This window comes from Atractosteus spatula, chromosome 10 (assembly GCF_055471065.1).
Source record: "Atractosteus spatula isolate fAtrSpa1 chromosome 10, fAtrSpa1.hap1, whole genome shotgun sequence".
Lineage (NCBI taxonomy): Eukaryota > Metazoa > Chordata > Actinopteri > Semionotiformes > Lepisosteidae > Atractosteus > Atractosteus spatula.
The window spans coordinates 14,721,279-14,749,128 of NC_142715.1; the positions used below are offsets into that span (position 1 = coordinate 14,721,279).

A 27,850-nucleotide genomic window follows, 5' to 3' on the forward strand; every position below is an offset into this window, starting at 1 on the left:
CGACGAGGATGGGATTCAAACCCACGCGTGCAGAGCACACTGGATTAGCAGTCCATCGCCTTAACCACTCGGCCACCTCGTCAAGAAAGTCAGTCCCTTCGGACATGAGTTGGCGCGCTCAAGATCATCTTTCTTCATTCTTGATGGTCATTTTCCTCTTCCACCTGCCATTTCACTATTTTGCTTGAGTGATGTCAATCCACCAGGCGTGTCCTGTGCTTCAGTGGCGAGTATAGAGGACACCCTGTTGTACACGGAAAGCACATTGATCTCCTTGGATATGAAAAGTGCCAGATAAAAGCCATTTCTCATCCTGTCTCTTAGTATCAAGGTTGCTAGTGCATGAAAAGGAGGCAACTTGCTCGGCGAGCAGGCTCAGCGCACACCGAACGCAGATGTCTCAGAGCGGTATGTCCACGTGGCTGTAAGCATAGTGCTCTGCCGGCGCCGTGGTTTAGCTGGTTAAAGCACCTGTTTAATAAAGAGGAAGTCCTGCGTTCAAATTCTAGCGTAACCTTTCTTCCTGTCTTGTTTTACAGAACAGATCATTTGGGACACTCACAGAGGTCTTGATTTGGTTTAATGCATGTATTCATTTCCTTTGTGGAACTTTTTTAAATCATATATCTTATGAAAGATGAAATGTGAGCGAATTTTGTGTTCACCAAAAGTATGTAAATGCCAAAAAGCGGCGGGTAAGCGTTTCTGTGGTGCATTTGGTTGGCGTGTTCGGCTCTTAACCCAACGTTGGGTGTTTTAAGCCCACCCAGGGACGCACTTCCTCCCATAGTAAACATCATCACCACAGATATTTAATTTGTCCGCAAAACCTTAACTATTTTGATATTTGCAGTAGTAAACAATTGAGGGTTGGTCAGAGGTAAAGACTGCAGTAGAGTTAACATTACCGGGAATTTCCAATAATTACCGACAAGGGAAACTTTCAAGCAGATAGTATTCACCCATGGAAATTTATGTTCCAATGTGTGGCGGGAAAATTCACTTATACTCCTGTTGCATCCTCAGCTAAAATAATTAAAAATACAATGCAAAATTATCTGAGAACTTGACAAGCAAAAACGACAGATCGTCGGAGTTATATTTTAATATTTTCGTATATTTACCTTAATTTGAATTCTAAATGTTAACCTAGTGCTGTTCAATATAATGTAATTTTGTTGTACTTTTAAAATATTTTAGCTGAGGATGCGAGGGAGGATATTACACCTTGCCAAACATCTAAAATAACTGTAAAATAGGCTGGCATTTTAATAAAACAGGCGATCAAAAGAAAGCTACAGATAGTATGGTATTATGCACAATATCCCTTGATATTGAAAGTCAGATGAGGAATTTGAAGAAACTATCAAAGAAGCAACGGCAATAGCAGAGGATGTTGATTTTGAACCAATGTTTACACGTCAATAATCCAGCAGTCCTCGCTTGCCAGACTTCTTCAAGATATTCGGTGTTCTATACAGAAAATCGAAAATAAAGCGCACATGCGGCAAGAGGGGTGTTACGAAGCAAAGACTGCGGTACAGGAGGAAAAAACTCCGCACGATGACTCGTGTCTAATATTCAGCCCCTGAAAAGCATCATATTCGTTGAATTGCTTGTGAGCGTGTGATTTCGCAATGCCTGTGTACGGGCTCATAATTCCGGAATATCAATGGTCAGACGCTTACGATGAGTGATTGTGTTTTGTATTATTTAGATAATTGAAAATAAAGCATTTTCAAATTTACAGCTCGAATGAAATAAAAAAGTTAATTTGTCTCTTTTTTGTAACAACATGTCCATAACTATTCAGATACACCAGAATAGTACCTGGACGTGACAGGACTTTATTGGATTTTAGGAGATTTATTTTTGCGCATCTTCGCCTACGATCAGGAATGCCTTCCTGTTTTCAGCGTGTTTATTGTTTCTGCCTGTGATCTCGGAAAGAAAGACCCAGTAAATGTTCACCGAGTTTGCTGTGGTTTGAGAGGAGTGTATGAAGGTAATAAAGGAGGGAGGACGCGCGCATTCCTCACGGGGAGCGCAGAGTAATGAGCCGCGCCTGCAGCTCGCTGAGTCTTTTCTCATATAACCGCTCAGCCTGGACACACAGCGCCCCCAGCCTGTGTTGGAGATTTGCAGTTCAGAAAACAGCTGTGTCCAGCAGAAACTGATCTTCCTGCTTTAGTTAAGGTTATTGGAATCGACGGTTACTGTGGGGGTATAGCGCTTGTATCTCTCTTCTGTGGCTAAACACTATCTACTGTAATGTATAGAAATAGACAGAAGCTGAAATACAGCTACAAATACTTCAGTAAGGCCAGGCACATAGGAAAGTTTAATACAAATGTTTCACTTTGCCTCGATTTTCGAACTCTGTTCGAGCTCTGATATACTGTAATCGTCTCGGCTCCTGCCGCTGTCACTGGGAGAGTGACTGCATTCCGTAGGGCTACAGGTTGATTTCACAATGCCACATTTAGTGAAATACAGGAGAAACCGCAAGGAAAACAATGTTTTAATAAATCTTCTTCTGTTTTTTTTATTGCGGTCTTTCACATTTGAATGCATACCTTGCAGTAAATCTTTCCAGATTACAGGCAGCCCAAACAGTTCTTAAGGCAGAATTCGAAGCCTATTTGACTTTCTGCTGATCACATTGAAGAGTTCACGAAGCATTTCCCTGCCTATCATGTGCCCGCAAACTGGTTTCTCCATTTTTCCGTGTTAGCGAGCACAACAGTCGGGAAACATGTAAGATAGTAGCTGTAAGGAGTGGGATATGAACCCACCTGTCTATTCAGAGGACCGGGACACCCAAGCAAGGAAAGACAAGAGTTCTTGAGTTTGGCGCCTTAGACCACTCGGCCATCCTGACGAGCTAGATAAAACAGTCTGTTAAAAGCACCAGTAAAGTAAATGCTTTGCAGGAGACGCGCCAAGTTCCCTGTTGGAGCCTAAACGGTTCGCGGAAATCAAATTTTCGGATCGATTCAGAGTGTGCTTTACAGCCTTTGTGTAATATTTTGATCTGCTAGGGTGCAGTCGTCTTCACAATCTGGATTATCTCATAAAGAGCGACGTCAGTGTAAAACAGCTATCATTTTTAAGAACAGACGTTGTTTTGCATTATTCTAATTGGTTTATTTTCCTGATTGCAATGTATTGTGAAGCATAAAAGCCAGCTGCATAAATCTCTAATTCGCATCTTTGATGAAGGCGTTTCAAATAGCAGCCAGTGCAGGATTAACGCTTTTAGAGCATGTATTACATTGTAAATAGTAATACATAAGCTTAAATTCGCACGCTGTTATTTAGACAGTGCCAACCAGTCTGACCTCCTACAACTTTCTGTGCCGGCTGATTAGGTCTTACAGCAGCTGCAGCCAGAGTAGCCGTAATGGCAACACAGTGCTTGGAGTTCGGCTATTCTTCTGCAGAACCAGCGGTATCGGAATATATTGATCCGCATAAGAAGCGCGTTCGGTTTCTGATCGTTTTTATTGAGCGCTGCTCTAAACTTTACATTTGCTCGTACTAGTTTTCCCTATGAACAAAACACATTTCCCTAATTACATGATTTCACTTTTTTCTTTTCAACAAGTAGAAATAAATAAAATATAATTCCATATAAAAGCCCCAGGCAGGATGGTTGGTGGTCTAAGGCGTTGCATTCAGGTTGCAGTTTCTCCTTGAGGCGTTTGTTGAAATTCCACTTCTGACAAAGAAGTTAGAGTAGAAACGATAAAATCCCTAGGTAGAAAACATCTCTCATTTCACGTGTTTAATGTTAATTGTCTCAGTGGTTGCCTCGGTGATTGATGGATCTTCTCTCTTGCAGGGTGACGGCAATCTTCTTCAGAGAGGGAGTCTCACACGCACGGCTTTTCTTCATCAAGAGCGGAAACAACAGAAACAGGCTTCAAACTGAAATGAATTACTTCTTGAGCGTTTATGACCGTCTATAAAAAGCTGAGAGCAGGTGAAAACGTCTTTTGAAATGAGGAAATGTCTGCTGACAGTAAACAGAGCTCACGCTGAGCTGCGGACAAGCGCTCCTCATTAGTACAGTGCTGAGTACACCCGCTTGTTGCGCGGGAGACCGGTGTACGTTTCTGTGACAGGGCGCTGGTTTAATTTTTTAACAGCCTGACTTCATTTAGAAAGTGTGTACTGTGTTCTAAGTTTCAGACTTGTTAGTGCAGTAGAATATGGAGATCATCTCCAGCTCCGAAATCAAATGCAACAAAAAGTCATACTGAAAAAAGTCAGAGCCCAGCTGAACGTGTGCTCAGTGTAGTGCTCAGGACTCAGGAGCATTGTTGAGTTCTAATTAGTACGAACTGCAGGGGTTCTGAATCAGAACATTTCAATTTATCTGATCAGTAAATTAAAATGCAGGACACTGTAAAATAGGATTATTACTGTGTCTCTGTCTCGTTTGTATATAACCGAATGTCCCTCACAGTTTAAAAGATACCAGTAAGGACACACAACTACTAATGTGATACTTATTGGAAATAGTCCCAAAACAAGCACGTCTGGCAGCTGGTAGACTCCTGTAATTTTGCAGTGAACACTTAGAAGATGTGCAATCTATTTAAATATGAATTTACTAAATTTCAGTTCTCTTCACTCCCCGGCATAACTGAACTCTCACTGTCGCATACTAAAGGCTTTACATGCATTAGCTGTGATAAAGCTTCTAATAAACACATAATGAAACTTAGTTTTGTTCCTCATGGTGATCCTCTTCTCGATCCAAATGAAATGTTTAATATGATCCCCCGAGACAAAAAATGAGTCCATTTCCGCCTGGAATGATTGATGCCTCATCAAACATTTTGTAATATCCCCGGACGTTTATACAGTAGAATCTTGGTTCGTGGGTTAAATTCAAGGTAAAAAAGACTAATAAACGAGTTGGAAACGATGTCGATCTGTGGTTTAAATCATCCGGAACATTGCACAACATTGGGCAGTATGTGACAGAGAGCAGCACCTGACATTCCTTCGATAGCTCAGCTGGTAGAGTGAAGGACTGTAGTGGGAACAGCTGGGAATCCTTAAATTGCTAGTTTGACTCCGGCTCGAAGGAAGGTACTTTAATCAAATAGTTAAAATAGCGAATCTGTTTCATTCAGACGTTGATCAAAAGCTCAATAAATGAAGAAGCAGAGGCTCCTGTTCTGAATTCAGCTCACGTCTGATTGTCTTGTTTTGGCCAAGATCTGATCTTTCAATTAAGGGACTACTCTGTCTGCTTTGTAATTCAAAAATACATACAAATGTCAAGTTTTTTGTAGATATAAAGGTTTTCTCTGTTTTAAAAGGATAGCTACTTAATTGGCTTTATGATTTGGTATTGATTTTGTATCGTTGTATTATTAAGTTTGTGCTTTCTGTGTTTTTATCGTATTGTGAACTTATTTTTTAAACAAATGCTTACAAAGGCAGACAAGGCACACATCTGTTTATACCAGCGGTGAATTGTACATTTTTATTAAGTACAATCTACTGTGCACTTCTGGGAGTATAACAGGTTCGATATAAAGTGGCAAAAATATAAAAGTGAAAAATACCCCAGACTGCGTGTAAAGGCCTCGTTGTGACTGTTTTATTTTTAGATAAAGATGGCGTACTGTGCACAAAATGTTGCAGAAACACAATCTGATATTTTAATAACTATTATTTTAATAATTTGACAAGTATGAGGCCCCGGATCCAAATCTTCAGTCCTGATATTTTTAAAAATGATATCTTCCCTTCCTCTCGTGGAAGTCACACGATGTGAACAATTGTTTTTTTTTTCACGTTGCGATCATAAGAGCCTCAGACGCACAGTCAACAGTAACCAAACCAGGATGGATTCTGCTGGGAGCCGGACTGAGCTCATTCTCACTCCCTGTGCTGAAAACAGAATTATCTCTTCCCCGAACATCGTCTACAGCTGCTAGATATTGCTCTGCGTCCTACTGCTCCAGCAATTCCTTTGACCAAAAACAGATCACTTGTGCGCTTTTAACCTTCTTGCAGCTACAGGCGAGACTGAAGCTGGAGATGTGAAGGCACCCGCTGGTGCATGTTCTCCAAATTTCACAATCGCGACAGACTTCTCTTTTTTAAAAAAAGTAGATATAGCCCTGAAAAAAGCATTAGCTTTATCAGTTTTTACATTAATCAAACATGATATTTTTATTACATATGTTTAAATATATATAGCGCTTTTCTGGACACTCCACTCAAAGCGCTTTAGAGGTAATGGGGACTCCCCTAGTGCGCCAGAACACTCACCACACATCAGCTATTAGTGGGGAGGAGAGCAGAGTGATGAAGCCAGTTCAGAGATGGGGATTATTAGGAGGCCATGACTGGTAAGGGTCAATGGGAAATTTGGCCAGGATGCCGGGGTTACACCCCTACTCTTTAGAGACGACCTGGGATTTTTAATGACCACAGAGTCAGGACCTCGGTTTTACGTCTCAGCCAAAGGACGGCACCTGTTTACAGTCCAGTGTCCCCGTCATAATACTGGGGCATTAGAACCCACACAGACCCGCCCAGCGACAGAAACCAGATGGTACCGTGTGTCGGGCTCGGCTGCGAGCAGGACAATGACGTTACGGGGACAAAGTAGAGAAAATCAAAACGGTTCTATAAAAGACCTGTGTCAGCTGTCAGTTCACAGTCTGGACTCTAAATCCACTGATCCAATTTCAAATATCTCTAACACCTGAGCTGCGGCTTCTTTCGAGTAGTTATTCAGGAGAACATTATGTTAATCATATAGATGAAACGTTTAATATATTCAGGTGGGTAGCTACGTCAGCATTCGAATCTGCAAAGGAACAAGTAATACTGTAGGTTTATCCCATGCTGAAAATAGAAGAGAGAAAACAAACCTGAAGAAGGTTTCACAGCTGAAACGTTATGTTTTCTCTCTTCTCTTTTCAGCATGGAATAAACCTATTCTCAGTGGGCGGTGATTCGTCGAATATACGTATATTCACAGCGAAAATACGGCTATACGTATATATGCGTCGTTGCGACGTATAATCAACGTCGAATTGCAACCGTAAAATTGACGACATTAATAAACGCATATATAACGTCGAAAACACATCTAACACAGTGCCTGAGGCTTTTTACTGTATATATCGTGTGTGCCGCAACTAGGAGTATACGGCACTCTGCATAGTGTACGAAGTAAATTTATTTTATTATTTTATTAATAAATATAATAAATAAATTAATTACTGCGAAAATAATTTACTTCGTACACTGTGCAGAGTGCCGTATACTCCTAGTTTTAAAACTGACAAAAATGTAGAAAACACGTTTCTCACTTAGAATTTAAGATGGGGGTGGGGTATTACTAGTAGCGGCGCAGAACTCACGATGGTGCAATTCATTTACGTGACGGGCTAGTGGTTTAATGGATAATGCGTCTGATTTCGTTTTATAAGATTGTCGATTCGACTTCTCCCGGGGTTTTGTGATTTAAATCAGGCTTTTTGTGCAGTGTGCCTTTTCTCTTGTCGTGTTCAAGATGATTCGCTGCATAAGCTCCTGACTGGGTGTTTTGTACTGCTCTGTTATTTCATTCAGATTACTTAAGTGGTGTACAGATAAAACCCAACTGCGTGGTGTAATTTCCGGGTTCGGCAAACACATGCAACACAGCACCTGCAAACACATCAGCTGATCTCGACGTAAGTTGAACACACAACTTTCTGATCTGGAGTCAGACACGCTACCGTTGCACCACTAGGTCACTCGCCACAAGTGCTTTTAACTCCCCCAAAGAGAAAAATCAGCGTCCCTGAAAAAGATTTTTTTCATTCTCTCCTGTGAGGAGCGCCGCTCTTCCAACGAGGGTCTCTTCTTCCCAGACCACAGATTATTCTTCCCGCCAGTCTCTCTCACAGAGAGCAGACACACCGTCTCCACTAATGTGTTTACTACATCTATATATCTGACCCCCTACAGCCCTGATATACAGCCCGGATATTCGATATTCCCCAATAAAGAACAAAAAATATTCCTGGATAGGATATTTACCACCAGCCTCGTGAACATCTCATCTTGACCTCTTCAAGGAGGAGCACAATTAACACAGAATCCTCTCTCCATTTAGCAAATAACATAAAACACTGTTTACATGTCAAGACAGAAAACCAGGCTGCTCCAGGTGAGGCTTAAACTCACAACCTCGGCATGACCACTAATGATGTCATTTTACATGGCCTGAACCAGGAAAGAGTTTGGAAGTTATGTCAAGAAGTTATGGTTTTGTTTTAATACTTGCCTACTCTTTTAATTTTTCGGTCAAATCTTTTATTTGGGAGTACTTTCAATTGATGTTAATCCTTGTCCCGATGCACGATTCTGGGCCATGGTGCATCTTGAATAATGTTCTTATAGGCTTCAGTTTGGAAAAGTGCGCTCTTCAGAAGCTACCGAAACCACTAATGGTTACATAACACTTAATGCAAAAGCAACGGTCGGGTTTGAAAAAGAATATTACTTGCTATGAATACAAACACTGTTACAGGAGGGGTGTTAGGGCTATTTTAGCTTAGATCATCCATTCATCTTACATTTCTTCTCCATCTATATCAACAGCGAAATCGCTACTGAGCGCTAAATGCAGGTCCTGGCAATACAATCTTCTTAAGAAAACATTTTTCAAACTATTTCTACTACCATACGTCAAGTAAAAGATACCGATTGCACGCAACTAATAAAATCTCTTTTCCAGGGACGTTGTAGCTAGATGCAAATTACAATCGAAAATGTATCAGCTTTAAAGTTTTCTTTTGGATCCACAGGATGATCAGCATGAACCATCAAAGAGCCTGTAGCTGCAAGAAGGTTAAAAGCGCACAAGTGATCTCTCTTTGGTCAAAGGAATTGCTGGAGCAGTAGGACGCAGAGCAATATCTAGCAGCTGTAGACGATGTTCGGGGAATAGATAATTCTGTTTTCAGCACAGGGAGTGAGAATGAGCTCAGTCCGGCTCCCAGCAGAATCCATTCTGGTTTGGTTACTGTTGACTGTGCGTCTGAGGCTCTTTGGATCGCAACGTGAACAAAAAACATTTGCTCACATCTTGTGATTTCCACGAGAGGAAGAGAAGATACACAAAAAAAAAAACAGAACTGAAGATTTGGATCCGGGACCTCATACTTGTCAAATGATTAAAATAATAATTATGAAAATATCAGGTTGTGTTTCTGCAACATATCGTGCACAGTACGCCATTTTTTTCTAAAAATACAGTAGATTGTACTTAATAAAAATGTACAATTCGTCGCTGGTATAAACAGATGTGTGCTGTGTTTGCCTTTGTAAGCATTTGTTTAAAAAAGAAGTTCACAATATGATAAAAAACACAGAAAGCACAAACTTAATAATATAACGATACAAAATCAATACCAAATCATAAAGCCAATTAAGTACCTATCCTTTGAAAACAGTGACATTTGTATCTACTTTTGAATTACAAATCAGACAGAGTAGTCTCTTAATTCAAAGATCAGATCTTGGCCAAAACAAGACAATTAGATGTTAGCTGAATTCGGAACAAGAGCCTCTGCTTCATCGTTTATTGAGCTTTTGATCAACGTCTGAGTGAAAAAGATTCGCTATTTTAACTCTTTGATTAAAGTTCACAAAAGCACCTTCCTTCGAGCTGGAGTGAAAACAGCGACTTGAGGATTCCTAACTGTTTTTAATACAGTCCGCCACGCTACCAACTGAGCTATCGAAGGGATCTAAAGCGTTGCTCTCTGGCACATATTGTCCAACGTAGTGAAATATTCCGGGTGATTAAATTCCAGTTCGACATCGTTTCCAACTCGTTTCCTTAGTCTTGTTTACCTTGAATTTAAGCCACAAACCAGGATTCTACTGTATAAACTTCCGGGGATGTTACAAAATGTTTGAGGGGGCATCAATCATTACAGGCGGAAATTCACTCCTTTTTTTTTTCTCGAGGCATCATATTAAACATTTCATTTGGATCGAGAATCACCATGCGAGACGGAACAAACTGTTTGATTCTGTCTTTACTGGGAGCTGTATCACAGCTAATGGATGTAAAGCCTTCAGTATGCGATAGTGAGAGTTCAGTTATGCCAGGGAGTGGGAGTGAAGAGAACTGAACTGAAATTTATATTTAAATAGAGTGTAAATCATCAAAGTGTTTTGTCACTTCAAACTTAGTACGACACTACCAGGAGTGGGGATCGAACCCACGTGGACTTTCGTCTATTGGATCTTAAGTCCAACGCCTTAACCACTCGGCCATCCTGGTCTACAGCAATATGCTGCTCAGTTGTTTAACATTTGAATATGATTCATCTATTAAAAAAAAAACAGCGCCCTGTCACAGAAACGTACCCCGGTCTCCCGCGCAACAAGCAGGGGTACTCAGCACTGTACTAACGAGGAGCGCTTGTCCGCAGTTCACCGTGAGCTCTGTTTACTGTCAGCAGACATTTCCTCATTTCAAAAGACGTTTTCGCCTGCTCTCAGTAATTAATGTCGGTTTGAAGTCTGTTCCTGTTGTCTCCACTCTTGACGAAGAGCAGCCTTACGTAGGAGACTCCCTCTCTCAAGAATTTTGCCATCACCCTGCAAGAGAGAAGAGCCATCAAACACCAAGACACTTAACATTAAACACATGAAATGTGAGATGTTTTTTACTTAAGGATGTTACCGTTTCCACTCTAACTTCTTTGTCAGAAGTGGGATATGAACAAACATCTCTAGGGGAAGCTACAACCTGAACGCAACGCCTTGGACCACCAGCCATCCTGCCTGTGGCTCTTAAATGGAATGATATGTTTTATTTCTACTTGATGATAAATGAAAAAAAAAGTTAAATGTAATTAGGGAAATGTCTTTTTTCATGGGGAAAACAAGTCTAAGCAAATGTAAAGTTTAGAGCAGCACTCAATAAAAACTATCTGAAACCGGTAGCGCTTCTTATGCGGGTCAGTATATTCCGATACCAGTGATTCCGCAGAAGAAATAAGAAAAGCTGAACTCCAAGCACTGTGTTGCCATTACTGCTACTCTGGCTGTAGCTGCTTTAAGATCTACTCAGCGGGCACAGAATGTTGTATGAGGTCAGACTGGTTTGCGATGTCTAAATAACAGCATGCGAATTTAAGCGTATTTAAGTAAGAGTATTTAGAATATAATACATGCTCCAAAAACGTTAATCCTTCACTGGCTGCTATTTGAAACGCCTTCATAAATGACACGTAATAGAGATTTATGCAGCTAGATTTTATGCTTCACCATACATTGCAGTCAGGAAAATAAATCAATTTTCTTTAACACCTCTGGATAAAGTTCTTGGATAAAGTGGAGCAGGTTTCAGACCTCTGCGTACAGCGCCCTTGATGTCATTTTATTTTTACAGCAGCAAGCATCCTGAAAGTTTTTTTTATATTTTTTTATTTGAACAACAAAAATACATATAATACAAAAAAGATCACATATGACGTATCAACAACATCGTCAGGGGCACGTGCTATAATCCAATTACACTTTCTGAAAAATCTACTGTCCATGCAAATGTACATGCTGTTCTACAGGGTTCTTTTCTGCACTGAGCTGCTCATTTGAAATCCAGAAGGCAACACAGACGCGCTCCTATACCAAGAGTCTTATCTGGACCACCTGGGTAAAAAAAAACAGGAAACCTAAGCACTATTCTATACTGACAGCTTTTGAAAAGGAGCTCTGTAATATGCACAAATACAAAGACAAGGTATAAATACTCCATAGGTTTAAAATTCAGGAATATGAATGGTCAGTTGTTTACAATTGGAGTTTTTATGTTTCGTATGATTTAGCGACTTTTTTTCAACATGTAAAAAAAAACAGCACACCTAAATGACAAAGCCTTAGAGCTACAGAGAAAAAACAAATTGCGTTTAAAGTAATTTTAAAGGCTCGAGAAAACATTGCACTATGAACGCAAATGTTTGTCTTCTTTGTCGCACTTACGTTTTGTTGCTTTAGCAAATTTCATGCAGTTTATTTCTGACACAAGACATAACAAGCTTGTGTATTTATGACAAAAAACCAGGGCAACAATTTTCATTGACCTTGAAACTAAAATTGTTAAAAAGTAAGTTAAATGCACATATAGTAAATATATTTTCTCATATAATGGTGTGTTTTTCTGTCTAAGAATCCTTCATGAATGGTTTAACAGACACTTTGCATGATTAAAACAAATATTTACGAATTTTAACGTTTTATACAATAAAGTTTTATTGTGAACATGAGCCCTGTTTATCGATATCACCAATACAGTTCTGGATTTTATTCTGCCTTCCTACGCACATATGAATTTTCTTTCACACAACAGCTCGCATGTGTGGTAGGGTATTAGCGCCAGGGATAAAAAGAATGATGTTGGCTTTTAAATGATAAACCATTTGCGTTTATACAAAATCACAATGCGTTGTCGCAGACATTGGGACATACTCTGTTTAAACACCTGTCGTTTTCTCTTATATTGGCTCCTGTGCTTCGGCCCATTTGAGAGAGAAGACACTGAAAAAGTCGTGTGAAAGTGGATTTTGCACCTGCGCCAGTGCTGTAGTGGTATCATACAGACGCCCATACAAATCCATCACACGCTGAAAGCTCCGGAAGGCAACATAAAATATTGTTCTGTCTGTTGGTGGATTAGGTATGCACGCTTTTTTCAATGTAAAATACAATGTAAAAAGATCAAATTTGATTCAAAATCGATTAATGTAAAAACCAATAAAGTTCATGTTTTTTATCTAGTTTTATCTTTATCTATATCTATATCTAGTTTTTCAAAGGTCTTTTAAAAAAAAGTTTATCGCGATTGTGAAAGATAGAGAAGGTGTACCAGCGCGTGCCTTCATATCTCGCCTGTAGCTGCGAGAAGGTTAAAAGCGCACAAGTAATCTGTCTTTCGTCAAAATAATTGCTGGAGCAGCAGGACGCAGAGTACCATCCAGCAGCTGTAGATGGTACTCTCAGTCCGGCTCCCAGCAGAATCCATTCTGGTTTGGTTACTGTCAGACTGGGCGTCTGAGGCTCTTCGGATCACAACGTGAAAAAAAAAGAACAAAAAACAATTGCTCACATCGTGTGATTTCCACGAGAGGAAGGGAAGATATCACTTAAAAAAAAACAGAACTGAATATTTGGATCCGGGGCCTCATACTTATCAAATTATTAAAATAATGATTATTAAAATATCAGATTGTGTTTCTGCAACATTTCGTGCACAGTACGCCGTATTTAACAATAAAACAACAGTCACAGTGAGGGCTTTACACGCAGTCTGGGGCATTTTCCCTTTTTATATTTTTGCCACTTTATATCGAACCTGTTATACTCTCAAAAGTGCACAGTAGCTTGTAAATAAAAACGTACAATTCACCGCTGGTATAAACAGATGTGTGCCTTGTTTGCCTTTGTACGTTAAAAACACAAAAAACACAAACTTAATAATATAACGATACAAAATCAATACCAAATCATAAAGCCAATTAAGTACATATCCTTTCCTTTGAAAACAGAGAACACCTTTATATCTACAAAAAAAAAACGTGACATTTGTATATACTTTTGAATTACAAAGCAGACAGAGTAGTCCCTTAATTCAAAGATCAGATTTTGGCCAAAACAAGACATTCAGACGGGAGTTTAATTCGGAACAAGAGCCTCTGCTTCGTGGTTTATTGAGCTTTTGATCAACGTCTGAGTGAAAAAGATTTGCTATTTTAACTGTTTGATTAAAGTTCACAAAAAGCACCTTTCTTCGAGCTGGAGTCAAACCAGCAACCTAAGGATGCCTCAATATTTCCACTACAGTCCTCTGCTCTACCAACTGAGCTATCGAAGGGAAGTGGGGAATACTGTTTACCTTGAATTTAAGCCACGAATCAGGTTTCTAAAGTATGAACTTCCGGGGATATTACAAAATGTTTGATGGGGCATCAATCGTTCCAGGCGGATATTGACACCTTTTTTTCTCGAGGGATCATATTAAACATTTCATTCGTATCGAGAGGAGGATCACCATGAGACACAGAACAGTTTCATTCTGCCTTTATTAGAAAGTAGTGTTTGTGCTACATTAATAATATTTTCGTGGAAATATAGAAGTTGTAATTTTTAAAACTTATATTTGAATCGAAATGTGGTTTTAAGTTAAATATTAGCATGTTAATGTAATTAGTTTGTGTTTGTCATTACTATATATATTCCCATGTTACTATAATTTGTAGCTGAAGTTTACTAGTTGTGTTTTTTATGATGATTATCATGTTTATTACAATATTGTATAAAATGCATAATTTGAACTACATATTTTTCAGGTGTGAATAATTGTATATTTTCAGAATAAATTTCTAAACCAAATCATTTGCTTGATTTACTAGTTTCTACACCTATAAGACCTATCTTTGATGTATAATAGACCTTTAACTACATAGGTATAACAGTCCTCTAAATGTATCCGTATAATAGAACTCCAACCATTTGTGTATAATGGACATACTGTATAATCAGAGATGTCTAATTGACGTATAATGATATAGGTATATTAGAATTTCATTCTAGACCCATTACGGACCACATTTATATGTCTAAGGTATGTGTTTAATCAACGTATATTCTACAGTACATCTTTTGCCCACTGGGGAGACACTACAACAGGTAATCATGAGCATCTGTAAAAGCTCTCTACCTGCCCGCTCTTAACAGAGACGTGACGAGGGTCTAAAGGGACATTTTGAGCCGTAGAAACATTTTATCATTCTGTATTTTCCTGTGCAGTCAGGCCAATTCCACTTCAACTGCGCCCGACAACAGAGGTCGTTTTGAAAACAACGAGAGTAAAGGGACACTGCATATCTGCAGAACATCACCTCCGAGTTTCAGGACAGTAACATCAGAGATTGGAAGCTAGGGAGTTTCAGGTCTGTTTTTTTATTATAGGTTCATGAAAGTCATACCTTTGCAATAAATATTTCAGAATCCCAGTCAAATTAAGTACAATTGCTGCACAGATCTGCATTCTACAATAAGAAAACTGTCTGTTTAATCAATCACGCCGCATAAAGCATTTTTAAAACAGGAGATATCGTTTTGGAATGCATCTTTCTATAAAAATAAAATGATTTGAAGGGCACTATAAGCAGAGGTGTGAAAGCCTGCTCTACAGAAGAACTATATCCAGAGGTGCCAAATAAGTCGAGGTTTCACCTCGTGAGAGAAAGCATCGCAGAAAACGAAGTTGCAGTCGCTTCCATGCCTCATAACACCACTAGGTCAGACAACAAGAGCTGAAGAGCCGCTGTCGAGAGTAACGCAGCCGAGCTCTCTAAGGAGCTGGATTAAAGCTCCAGTCTCTTGTCAGGCCCCCCGGGTGATTCAGGGGCACGATCCGGCACACTCGCTCCCCGGCTTGCAGGCCCGGTCCGCTCCAGTGACTGCCACCGCCACTGCCTCTTTTTCCCCCGGCTCCGGCAAGCCCGCGTCCCTCGGCCTTCGCCGGGCCTGCCCTCCACCAGGAGAAGTCGCTCTCCCTGCCACACCAACTCCTGCCAGCCCAAGTACAAATTGGCCCCTGCCTGCTGCAGCAGGTCCAGCCCCAGGATGCAGTCCTCCTGGATGGGTGCGAGGTAGCAGGGGTGGCGCACCGTCACTGTACCCAGACGGAAGGCAAGCACCTGTTTCCCCTGGACTGCAGCAAGCTGTCCCATCACGGTCTTCAGCTGCAGGCCGGAGGCCTCCCATCCTGGGGGGTTGGTGCCCTCGGTGTCGGGGAGGACGCCAGGCCGGAGTAGGGTTACCGATGAACCGGTGTCGAGCAGGGCCAGGCAGGGTTGGTCCTCGATTCGGCAGTGGAGGTACAGGCCCTGGCTACAGCTGACTCGCCCCACAGTGGCGTGCAGGGCGCCGGTCTTCACAGCGCTCTCCGGAGCTGGGGTTGAGGTGTTCCAATGGCGGCCGTCCCCGCGCTGAGTCGCCCCGTTCCCGTTTCCCGATGCCGATGTAATTGTGCGAGGCTTTGGGGCCCGGCAGTCCCGGGCTCGGTGTCCCCTCTTCCCACAGCCTTGGTAAAACCAAAACCAAAACCAAAACCAAAACCGGCAGGGCGCACTGCATCTGCTGGTGCTTCCAGCCACCCCAAATACGGCCTCAGCCCATGTAGCAAGGGCCAAGGCCTGCCCCAGCGAGGCTGGCGCGGCCAGCTGTACGTGGCGCCGCAGCTCCTCAGGTGAGAGGGCCTTGAGAAAGGCCTGGAGAGCCATCTCCCGCTGCGCCTCCTGGGGGAAAGCTGGGTATCCTTGGCGGGCGAGGAACATGACATCAGCGGCGACCGAGCCCAGTCGCTCTCCTGGTCGGCGCCGCCGTAGGGCCGGCCTCTCCCGCATCAGGTCAGGCGCCTCTTCCACCTCCAGCCGGAGAGCTGCCAGTGCTGCATATTCTCTGTCCTCCTCCGGGACATCCAGGAGCAGCTGGCAGGCTGCTCCTTCCAGCGCCACAGCCAGGTGGCTGGCCATCTCTGCCTGGTTCCAGCCATTCGTTCGGGCCGCGAGCTGGAACTGCCTTAGGTTTCCCAAGGTGCTTCCCAGTCGTAGAGACCGGGTCGCACCCGCGCTGATGAGTGTGGGAATCGCTAGTCGGCTCCGGCAGGGAGGGTATCTTCTCTCTGGGGTATCCGCTGGCCAGGAGTAGCAGCCAGTTGCCCCAATTCTACCGGCAGAACCACTACTGAGTAGACCAGGTAAGGGCTGTGGCCACCTGTCGCACCCAGGAGCTGCTCAGGCTCCATATGTGCGCTGCCGGTGGGTTCTGTCTCTTTTAGAGTCAGCCAGCGCTTGACAGCCATTCAAAATGCGCGGGCGATACCGCATTATTTTCCGGTACGCTGTACGCAGTCTACCTCAAGTTACCGGTAAATACCGCGAGTTACCGGTAAATACCGCTAGTTACCGTAAATTCTCCTATAATACGACAAGCAAAATAATAGTATCCGGAATTTCCGCAAGGTGGAGCTAATAAAGCTCAACCTCTCATGTTTGAGTTGTGGCCATCAAAGTCTTTAACGGAGATATTACTAATAGTATTAATAATGAATGACCTTGGACAAGCTGTAAGTGTAAACTCAAAGTATTGCCCTGGTCAACATTCTTTCTTTCATTGACCGTCTTTGTAAAAATAACACCACAGCATTTCACAATCACGCATTTGTTTCCAATCATGCAAAGTACAGTAATTTTTGAGAATCGATTCACCATGCCTTTCACATGCTCATAAAAGAGATTGATTTAGGAACATTAACATATTACCGTATAAAAACTGTACTGTATACTGTACAGTATGTATATGTATATTTAATGTCTTAACTGTGCCCGTTTAAGTATTGAATATTCATATCTAATTTTACCACTGAAGGGAAATCTTAGTAGCTGAGCATAAAAAGAATAGGAGCATACTGCAACGCGTGTGAAGGCCATAAACGATATTAATTTTGGAACATAAACATACAGTATATGGCTGGTCTCGGTACTTTAAAGAAAACATACACGAAACATGGTTTCATTATGACCAGAATCGGTCTTGAGATATTTTTAACTTGATTTACAGTATTTGAGAGGTATGTCTTAACACCGATACTACAGTACGTAAATACTGCTCACGTGTATGTTTCTAGGTTTATATTATGCATTTCATACGGTCAAATTACTTTTGAGCAACTAATAAGAAGCGCGAAACGGTATGCCCAGGGCGTTTTAGTTTCGTTTTGTGCTGGGACTCTGCTTTAACAATGTCGCCGTGGATTGATTAGAGATAAAGTACATACAAGTCATTTTTTAAATGTTGTAGTTCGTCTTGTAAAAATGTTACGAGTACATCATCTATCAACAATTACACGGGTTCTGTTTCCATATTGCGGATTTTGGTTACATAATATTATTTTCTAAATTTCACGATGAGAATATATGATTTGGGCAAACAGAGAAGCAAAGAAGTACATTATGGGTTGTTGTTTTTTTTTTTGCAGTTTTATCTAGAACAAGCGATGCTTAAACCTTTGTCTGATTCTTGTGAAACTATCCACACGACAGTTACAGTACCTAGGAGTTGACTTCAGTGATGTCACTGATGGGATGTTTCTAAAAATCCATCCTCTGTAAAACATCTTCTCTAGTTGTCCTGCATATGTATTCGCTAATGAAGCTGTGTGTTCTGAGCCTGGATCTCTACGTTTCTGTATGAACCAGCTTAGAGGGCTAAAGACAGCTTGTGTTTAAATTGAGTGTAAGGTAATTTATGCTTCTAAAGTCATGGTCAGCATTTATTATTGTACTGTGCTGTAAACTTGTTCTGTGCCTAGTCACATTATTTTATAGCGTTTTTATAGCGTTATCAAATCTGGTGGGGCTGTGTATTAGTTTCTTGACTCCCATGTCACATGGTCTGTGATTGAATCCCATGGAACTATGACTTTATTTTTTAACAAACATTTCTTTGAAAAAATGAAACGTTTCTCTTGGTCAGAGATTAAATAAAACCTCACTCGCACCAAACAAATTTATATTTCTAAATATCACAACATGATCGAATTTAAGTCTTTTTAATAACAACGAATAGTCACCTATGCGTTACAAAATAAACATTTATATTGATTTGAATCGCGTTTTGATTTAAATCGTAAACGCGTGTTTAAATATATGTGTTTAAAGGTGATATACTGTATAAAAGCGCTGATTCTTATGGAGTGTGTTCCGCCGGGGATTCAAAAAATTTATTTTTTTTAATCGCGTATCTAAGGAAAATTGCAGTATAACTTTGTTCATGCACAAACAGTGGCATGTCACATTATAATTTGGGTGTCTCCTCTTGCCAGAAAGCTCTAAATTGCATTTTGAGTGCGGTTTTTGACTTTTTCTAAATTGCAACCCATAAATAAAGCTGATAAAGCTTAGACTAACTGTATTCTAAACTGTATTACAACGTAAATTGCAAAAATGCACTTGGAATCTGTCCAAGCCCTCCTACGAAAATTATTTAAACTGCGACACTGAACATTCATCTCTAAATAAACTTTATTTTATATAGCGTTTTAGGCGAATAGGTAATTAGATTGCTCATAAACCTAATCGCTTTTTCTACATAAACACAGCGTGATTGCTCTCTGAAAATGCTTTTCCTTTATATTTAGGGTCAGATTTCAACTATAGATCGCATTATTATAAACTTTCTTGGAAAAATGTATTTTATGTAAACCATGTTTGCTATTAATTCATTTAGGGCTAAAATACGTTCATTGTCTTCCAATCGAGTCGAGTTGACATTAGAAGCTTGCCACTCCCGGACTGTTACACCAACGCATTAGCATGTTAAAGCGATTTCATTGAGGAGCCCAGCTACCAGTTAACACTGTACTTCCTACTTTGAAAATACCTGTGAAACCGGTTTAATTCGTCACAGCCTGCACTCCTGCAGAGAGGGGGTTGTAGTCGTAAAGTAGAAGCAGGCGAGATTTCCAGCGAAAGACACCTCCCCCCCCCCACTCAAAAACCCAGTAAGCAGTAATGCTTTATGTTGAAAATTGAGGTGGATTTTGTTTATGATAAAGAGGAGAAACTGGGATGGGAGGAGGGTTTGGTTTTGCATAAGGGGCGGGACTATGATAATTGGAGGAATTTGCGAGAGTATAATGGTTTGATATATTTGATTTTGTATTGTGGTCGTTATCTATGTTTTTGGTTGGTATTATGTTTATATGGTTGTTTTTGTTGGTTGGTTGTTATTATGGTTATTAATAATACGATCTATAGTTGAAATCTGAGCCTAAATAAAAAGAGAAAGCAAGTGATTAGGTTTATGAGCAATCTAACTACTTATTTGTTTAAAAAGCTATATAAAATAAAGTTTATTATTAATTTGCTGGACAGAGCGGTGAACATTATTATGCAAGACAAAGATAACGATCCTGATCAGTTTAGAAATCTGTGTACGCTGTAAGGTTTTTACTTCTTAAACTTTTAAAATACACGTTTCGAATAGAAAGAAATCCTCTTCCTGGTACAGTCGCATGAAGAGAGAGGCAAAACAGCCCTACACAGCCCTGTCGCAGTACACGAATATAATCATATCGTTATTAAATTCTTTAGATACGCGATTCCATATTATATTAGCAGAAAAGCTTAAACTACCACTTTTTCACATGCTATTTCACATGTTAGTTAAATTTAATTTATTTATATATTATATATTTATATCTCTGACCAAGGGAAACGTCTCATTTTTCCAAAGAAATGTTTGTTCACAACGGCGACTGTCAGAAGATAGGACACAGCCGCTCAGGCACCCGCTGAATGGAAAAGGGGCACTTTAATGTTCTGTATGGCTAATACTAAAGCCAATACTAATATTCAATACTTTAATATCATTTTCTGTATGTTTAACAATAGTGGGTACTGGCCTAATTCGTCCCTGCTCCCGTTGTTAGGTGTTAATGTGTTGTTAAGTGTGAATTTGTAGCTGTTTCCCTGAGGTCTGGCTTTTTTTCTGGAAAACCATAACTGGTCTTGTCCAGATTGACTGTCGGCGCCCAGGTCTGATCTTTGTCTTCTAAGATCTCTGTGTACAGTGGAACCTCCTGTCCAGCTAGCACATGTCCACAGACATTCACAACAGCGACATATCATAAAACGTTTGCACATATAGTGTGCAAAAATGCACTTTATTTACTAAAAATAAGACAGAGATACTGTATCAATTTATGTTGCATTAGCCTGATTATGATTAAAAAAACACATATAATTAAACACGCGTTTGCGATTTAAATCAAAACACGATTTAAAACAATATAAATGTTTATATTGTATCGCATACTGTCCAGCCTCCATTTCTCTATACAAATTTACTCTATTACACACACACACAATAGAAGCAGGAAGCAGAAGCAGGGACCGTTGTCAGAAGGGAAGAAGGTGACTATTCATTGTTATCAAAAATGACTTAGAATTGATCATGTTGCGATATTTTGAAATATAAAAGTCAATTGATTGTCCATAATATCGCTATTCTATTTTTTCGAAGAAATGTTTGTTAAAAGAAAAGTCCAGCACCAGCTGGAATTGAACACACAACCTGAAAATTGCTAATCAGGCGCATAGACCAGTAGGCTACCACACAACTCGCATGATAGGGAGGCGAAACAGCCCTACATAGCCCTGTCGCAGTACACGAATATAATCATATCGTTATTAAATTCTTTAGATACGCGATTCCATATTATATTAGCAGAAAAGCTTAAAACTACCACTTTTTCACACGCTATTTCACATGCTAGTTAAATACTTTGATGCTTGAAATGTTTAGGGAGAAATGGAATACCGGTGTGTATTTTTCCTTTAAAGTACCGATTCCTGGAATCTGACTGGTTGACACCCTTCTGAAGTGGTTCCATAAAATCTGGTATACGGAAAAGAAAGCGTTGATAAAAAAAGCCTGGATTCTCATGTATCTCATACAAGTATCTTTTAATACAGTCTTTGCTGTGCTCTTGAGGATCCTTGTGATATTTTGAGCTCTAGTTGAATGATAAGTGTCACATTTTAAATCATTTTCGTAGTTAGAAATTATGAAATGCCCTGTTAAAAGCAAGGGAGTTTTTATGCCCGTTAAAGTAAAACAAAATGCCTGACAAAATATGGCTTGGACAGATTTCAAGTGCTTGTACAAATGTGCTAAAGAAATTATACTTTGAGTATACAGCTTGTCCAAAGTCATTCATTATTAATACTATTAGTAATATCTTCAGTAAAGGCTTTGATGCATAAATATTTCTGATAAAGGTAGGTTGTGTACTTTTGTCCAGCTGAGCAATCTTGCTTTCATAAAATATATACGCGATTCAAAATTATATTCCCTTTTAATCAAATTCTAAAAGTATGCCTGTTGACTCCAGTATCTCTTTAGTTAAAGACTTCGATGCTTAAAATGTTTAGGGAGAAATGAAATACTGGTGTGTATTTTTTCTTTAAAGTACCAAGACCAGCCATATACTGTATGTTTATGTTCCAAAATTAATATCGTTTATGGCCTTCACACGCATTACAGTATGCTCCTATTCTTTTTATGCTCAGCTACTAAGATTTCCTTTCAGTGGTAAAATTCAATATCTACAACGGGCACAGCAAAGACGTTTACTGTAAGTCTTTCTACGACAGACCAACGGACCACGAGTGCCCCTGTCGGTCAACCAATCACGTACTGCGGTGCCTCGCGTCATCTTGCGTCACAATGCGCGACGCCACCTGCAGTACGTGTCTATAACACGCACTTTGAATGGCTGCATCTGTATGTGATCAGCTGATATTAAATAGGACTAATACGAATCAATACAATTGATGTCTGGCAAAGGCAAATAACCTTTGTACATGATCTGGAATGTGACTGGTTAAATTTCAGCACAGTTGCTACCCCCTTTATAAAGGGTGTGCACACTTATACAACCAAGACATTGAAGGTTTTTTTTTATTATTGTTCCAAAAAATGTTCCATTTGTTTTCTTTCTTAAATGTTGTTGATTAAAAGATCTTATTAAATGTGAAAAAATCCGATTGTGAAAAGGTCAAATTCTTTGTGAAAAAATCAGTAATGTGAGGAAAGATGAATTGTGGGAGTCCCTTGACTCCTCGTGTCGTACTGTATTTCTCTCTCATTCTACTGGGAGTGGTGCCGTCACTTCTGGATAAAGTCCGTCAGTGGTCATTCCAGACGGGTCAGGTACGACTGCGCTTCGGAACAAGAAGAGACGTGACTTGCAAGAATCCCGACAGTATCGCTTTTCTTGTGGGGCCTGGATAGCTCAGTTGGTAGAGCATCAGACTTTTAATCTTAGGGTCCAGGTTTCAAGTCCCTGTTTGGGCGGATGTGCTTTTCTTCAATCTATTGTGAATGTCATTCTAAATCATCTTTTATCTTTCCCTCTACTAGCTGTACTGTGGTTATTTTAAATGTTCATCACTTGTATTTTCTTTAGTGTTTCCTTTCACAAACCGAAAATGTTCAAGGTGATCTTCTCACCACACTCCACGTAGATAAATTAAAAGAAATCACAGTAGAGTAAAGGACATGAAGTGAGGAGCTCCCGCAGTGAGTACTCTTGAATACGACAAGAGGAAAGGCACACTGCACATTTGCGGAACATCGCAAAGTATTTTTTTTTTATTAAAGGTTCAAGGAAACCTGAATATGTTTGCTAGAAGTATTTCAGAATCACAGTCAAATCAAGTACGATTGCTGCACAGATCTGCCGTGTTGAAATTAGAATACTGTTTGTGCGCTGTTCAAAGCTTTTCTAAAACTACAGAGATACGTTTCGGAATGCGTCTTCCTGTAAAAATAAAATCTCTACACGGGCGCTATAAGCAGAGTCTGAAGCTTGCTTAACAGAAGAACTATATTCAGAGGGCCAAAGAAGTGAATATTTCACCAAGTGAGAGAAAGCATCTCGAAAAAAGGAGGTGCAGTCTCTTCCATGGAGCATAACACCACAAAGTCAGACTACAAGTGCTGAAAAGCTGCTATCAAGCGTAACCCTGGTCGAGCGCTCTAAGGAGCTGGATTAAAGCTCCATCTCTTCGAGGGCGTGAGCTGGAATCCCACTGCTGCCCAGTATCTCCTTGTTAAGAATCATGGTTTTGTTGTTGTAGATTCTGCGCGATTAAATCAGTTTCAATAGAATTCATTTGAACAGTCATATTTGTTTTATTCCTCCTACCATGGCAATTTGTGCTCAAAGATTGAACTTTTTTGTATTTTAAAAAACGTGCTAGCCTTGATGGGAAAGTAAGTGGAACTGCAGGCGTGGTGGCCAAGTGGTAAGACATCGGTATCAATTAGGTCAATAATCTGTTAAATATTTTATGCCATTTTTTCCATAGATGTTCACATTGGAACAGTGAGAAAGGTGTGCCTGGATGCACTTGAACCATCACCTTACTATAATTTTAGTCCCAACCTGGCCGCACTAAGCAATTGTACCACAGAGACTCCAAAGAGTCTGTTTTCTTCATTTGCAATCCAATCTGCACTTTTAAGCAAGTATTGTATTTCAAATTTTGCAAATTTCTTGAAAAACGTTGTTTCAGAGAGAAACTGAGTAGACAGGAATAGCCCAGTCAGTAGAATATCGAACTTTTTATCTCTAGGTCACTACTCAGGCGACTGGTTTTCTTGCAACTACTGTGAACCTGCAAAATAGATGGTCTTTTGTCCCTCAGTTTTCAAGTTGTTCTATGAATGTTTAAAATGTTCAATATTTTTTATGCTCTTAAGCACTTTCCGTCACAAAGTTTATGGTGTTCTTGGTGCTGTGCTGCACATCGATAATGCAGACGAGAGCACAGGTAACAATACAGGACAAGCAGTGAGGAGCTACTGTAGCTTTCAACTCAGTGCAGAGTCCAGAGGGAGGCCTAGGTAGCTAAACGATCAACAGATATCTAATAATGACGTTCACAAAGGTGACAATACATTTTTTTCAACATATCCTTACATTAACCTGTACAGCACAACATATTTTCTATACCCTCAAACCCCCAATGTAACGACTTTCTCCTGAGAAACACAAGTATAGAGTGAAATCACAATAACTTATACAACAAATCTATTCAAACGCCCAGATATGACAGAACACACCCCTTTAAATATGTATTTCCTTCATTTCAGTTTTCTTCCCTCCCCAGGATACCTGAAAATTCACTATCACATATTAAAGGCTGTACATGTAATACATCTACTAATAAAGATGGACATTAAAGTTAATTATTAAAAAATTACACTTTTCATTAAGACATGTATTGATAAAATTATTGTGAATAGTTGTGGTGTCTGGAAAGCAATTTTTCTATATATGTTATATATTTTTATAACAATTTTCAAGCGAGTGGTGCATAAGCTTGTTATTTAGTGACTAAATTATTTCCACTGCATTCACAACAGTTCGAAATGTGTTCACTTGTTCTGCATAGCCTGCTACTGAGTTGTTTTCGGAACTGAAATCTATAAGAACATTATTTAAGATGCATCATGGCCCAGAATCGTTCATTGGGACTAGGATTAATATCAATTGAAAGTACTCCCAAATAAAAGATTAAACCTGAATATTAAAAGAGCAGGAAAGTATTAAAACAACACCATAACGTCTTGACTTCCAATCTTCTTCCTGGTTCAGGCCATGTACAGTAAAATGTCATAATCAGTGGAGTTATGCCGAGGTTGAAAGTTTAAGCCTCACCTGGAGCAGCCTGGTTTTCTGTCTTGACAAAAAAAGCGTTTTGTTCCACAACGGTGTGAAATGATCACGTCTTTACTCTACTTCTCTCTTGTAGCAAAGCAGCTCTTGCTAGGTGAGCATTTGCTCCGGTAAATTAGGTCACTTTTCATGTTAACTCACTTCTTCTAAACACAACATTTCCTGGTGCACGTTTTCTCTATGAAAAAATACATTGTCCCTTACATGATTGCTCGTTTTTTTTCATCAAAGAGTACAGAAAGAATAAAGAAAGGAAAAGTGTCGTAAATGAACTCTGCCGCCCGTGGGAGATGTCAAGCGCATTGGACATGAAAAGTGCCCGATAAAAGCCATGTCTGTACCTTTCTCTTAGTGTCGGGGCTCCTATTGAATGTAAAGGAGGCAACGTGCTCAGCCAGCCGACTCAGCGCTTACTGAACGCAGGTGTCTCAGAGCGGTGTGTCCAAGTGGAAGTAAAAGAGGAGAATTCTGCCGGCGTCGTGGCTTAGTTGGTTAAAGCGCCTGTCTAGTAAACAGGAGATCCTGGGTTCAAGTCCCAGCGGTGCCTGTCATCCTGTCTTCGCGCACCGTTTATTGTTACAGACAATATTCTTCTGCATTATGTTTAAATGAAATGTTCATTTCGTTTTTGGCACGACTTGTTTTTCAAGAAATCCACACATTGCAAAAGATAAATTGCTCATCTTTCTTATCAGTGCAAAAGAATTACTGCCAGCTGGCAAGAAAATGACAACTATTTTTTTTTTTACTTTAGACAAAAATCTGTGAATGTAGAAAAAATACGACGTGTGTCAGTTTCTATGGCACACTCAGTCAGGGTGTCCTTCAGTTAAACACAACGTTGGTAGATCAAACGCACCCAGAGACACACTTCGAATTAATCCGATCTAAACATTACCTTCTCTAAATGTGATTGAGTTTCTTCCACGTCCTTAGCCATCTTGATGTTTGCAGAGATTTTCAACTTTTGACACGAGTCAAACTACAAGTAAATAGTTGAGTACCTAAGTCAATATCACCGGGAATGTGAATATAAATGTAAACATCAATATTTCTGCTGTCTCCTGAGAAACACAAGTATAGAGTCAAAACACAATAAATAATGCTAAAAAAACTGTTCAGTTAACACCCAGATGTGACAAAACACATTTAAGACTTACATCCCCTTTAAATATGTATTTCCTTAATATCAGTTCTCTTCCCTCCCCAGGATACCTGCAAATTCACTATCGCACATTAAAGGCTGTGTGTAAGTCTTACATGTGTTCTGTCACATCTGGGTGTTAAATTAATAGATGTGTTGTGTTATTTAATATGATTTGACTCCACGCTTGTGTTTCTCGGGAGACAGCAGAAATATTGGGGATTTGCGGCTACAGAAAAAAATGTGAACTTTACAGGCAAAAGTAAGGTTACCTTAAAGAAACAAAAAAAACGTATTGTCACCCTTTTCAACGTGATTTTTTAAGATATTTGTTCGGAATAGTGTATCTTCTCGTGTCTGTGGCTGTTATCCTACAATAACGGTGGTGAAATAGCAGGAATGTGCGGAAAGAATCGGGATGGAACAGAAGACTCATCTAGTTGATAGTAAGGTTGTGTAGGACCGCACACACTACGATGTCAGTGTTGAGTAGCGTGGTTTAAAAGCTTCTTCACGAACCGGGAAGGAGTAGAAACCTAAAGTCTTCTGATCCGTAATCAGACTCGTTATCCATTGTGCCACTGGCGTTTGCATCGCATTCCCATACAGCACCACATTGAGTTCAGAGCAGCTAGTAATACTGTACATCGCCACGGTCAACATTTTCTCAATTAGATTCATGTGTTTTGTACGTGTGTCTAATTACTCCGTCTTTCATTATGTCTGGTTTAAAATAATGTATCTTTAAAACAGACAAAGGGTTTATGAGTCTCCCTGAAATTCACACACGAAGAATAAAAGATATCGCGTTTAAAAAGAATACAAAGATGCCGGCGATAGAAAACGGAGAGTCTTAAGTGCGCGCTATCACTGAACTAAACTCCCGATCGGTAACTTGTCGACGGCTTTTTAATTGTGTTAGGAAGCGCAAACAGTCAACAGTGTACATTTTAAAGGTCTAAGCAAAACAATCAGACTTGAGGATTATTCAGAACAGGAGCCTCTACTTCTTTGTATACTGAGGTTTCGGGTGAACATCAAAGTGAAAGACAAATTCGCAATTTTCACTTTTTGATTAAGGAACAAGAAAACACCATCATTTGAACTGGATTCAAACCAGGGACATAAGAAACGCCTGCTGTTGTTGTCTACAGTCTTAAGAGCTAGCAACTGAGCTATCGAGAGGTCAGAAAGTAAATGTTTTGTCACACGCGTAGCCCAATGCAGTGTAGTGTTCCTCTTTATTTAAATCCCAGTTCGATATCAAAATACTCACTCCCATAGTCTCGTTTAGTAGAAGAAATGGACCAGGCTTCTACTCTATAAACGTCCATAGTTCTTATAAA

General features: G+C 40.0%; 3 non-coding genes across 3 annotated transcripts; 1 reads left to right on the forward strand and 2 right to left on the reverse strand.

Moving 5' to 3' along the window:
• Positions 1–82, reverse strand: trnas-gcu (transfer RNA serine (anticodon GCU)). The gene has a single exon. It is a non-coding gene; the product is annotated as a tRNA-Ser (tRNA).
• A 10,156-nt stretch (positions 83–10,238) lies between these two features.
• trnal-uaa (transfer RNA leucine (anticodon UAA)) lies at positions 10,239–10,321 on the reverse strand. Its single transcript has one exon. It is a non-coding gene; the product is annotated as a tRNA-Leu (tRNA).
• A 15,512-nt stretch (positions 10,322–25,833) lies between these two features.
• trnat-agu (transfer RNA threonine (anticodon AGU)) lies at positions 25,834–25,907 on the forward strand. The gene has a single exon. It is a non-coding gene; the product is annotated as a tRNA-Thr (tRNA).
• The last annotated feature ends 1,943 nt before the right edge of the window (positions 25,908–27,850 follow it).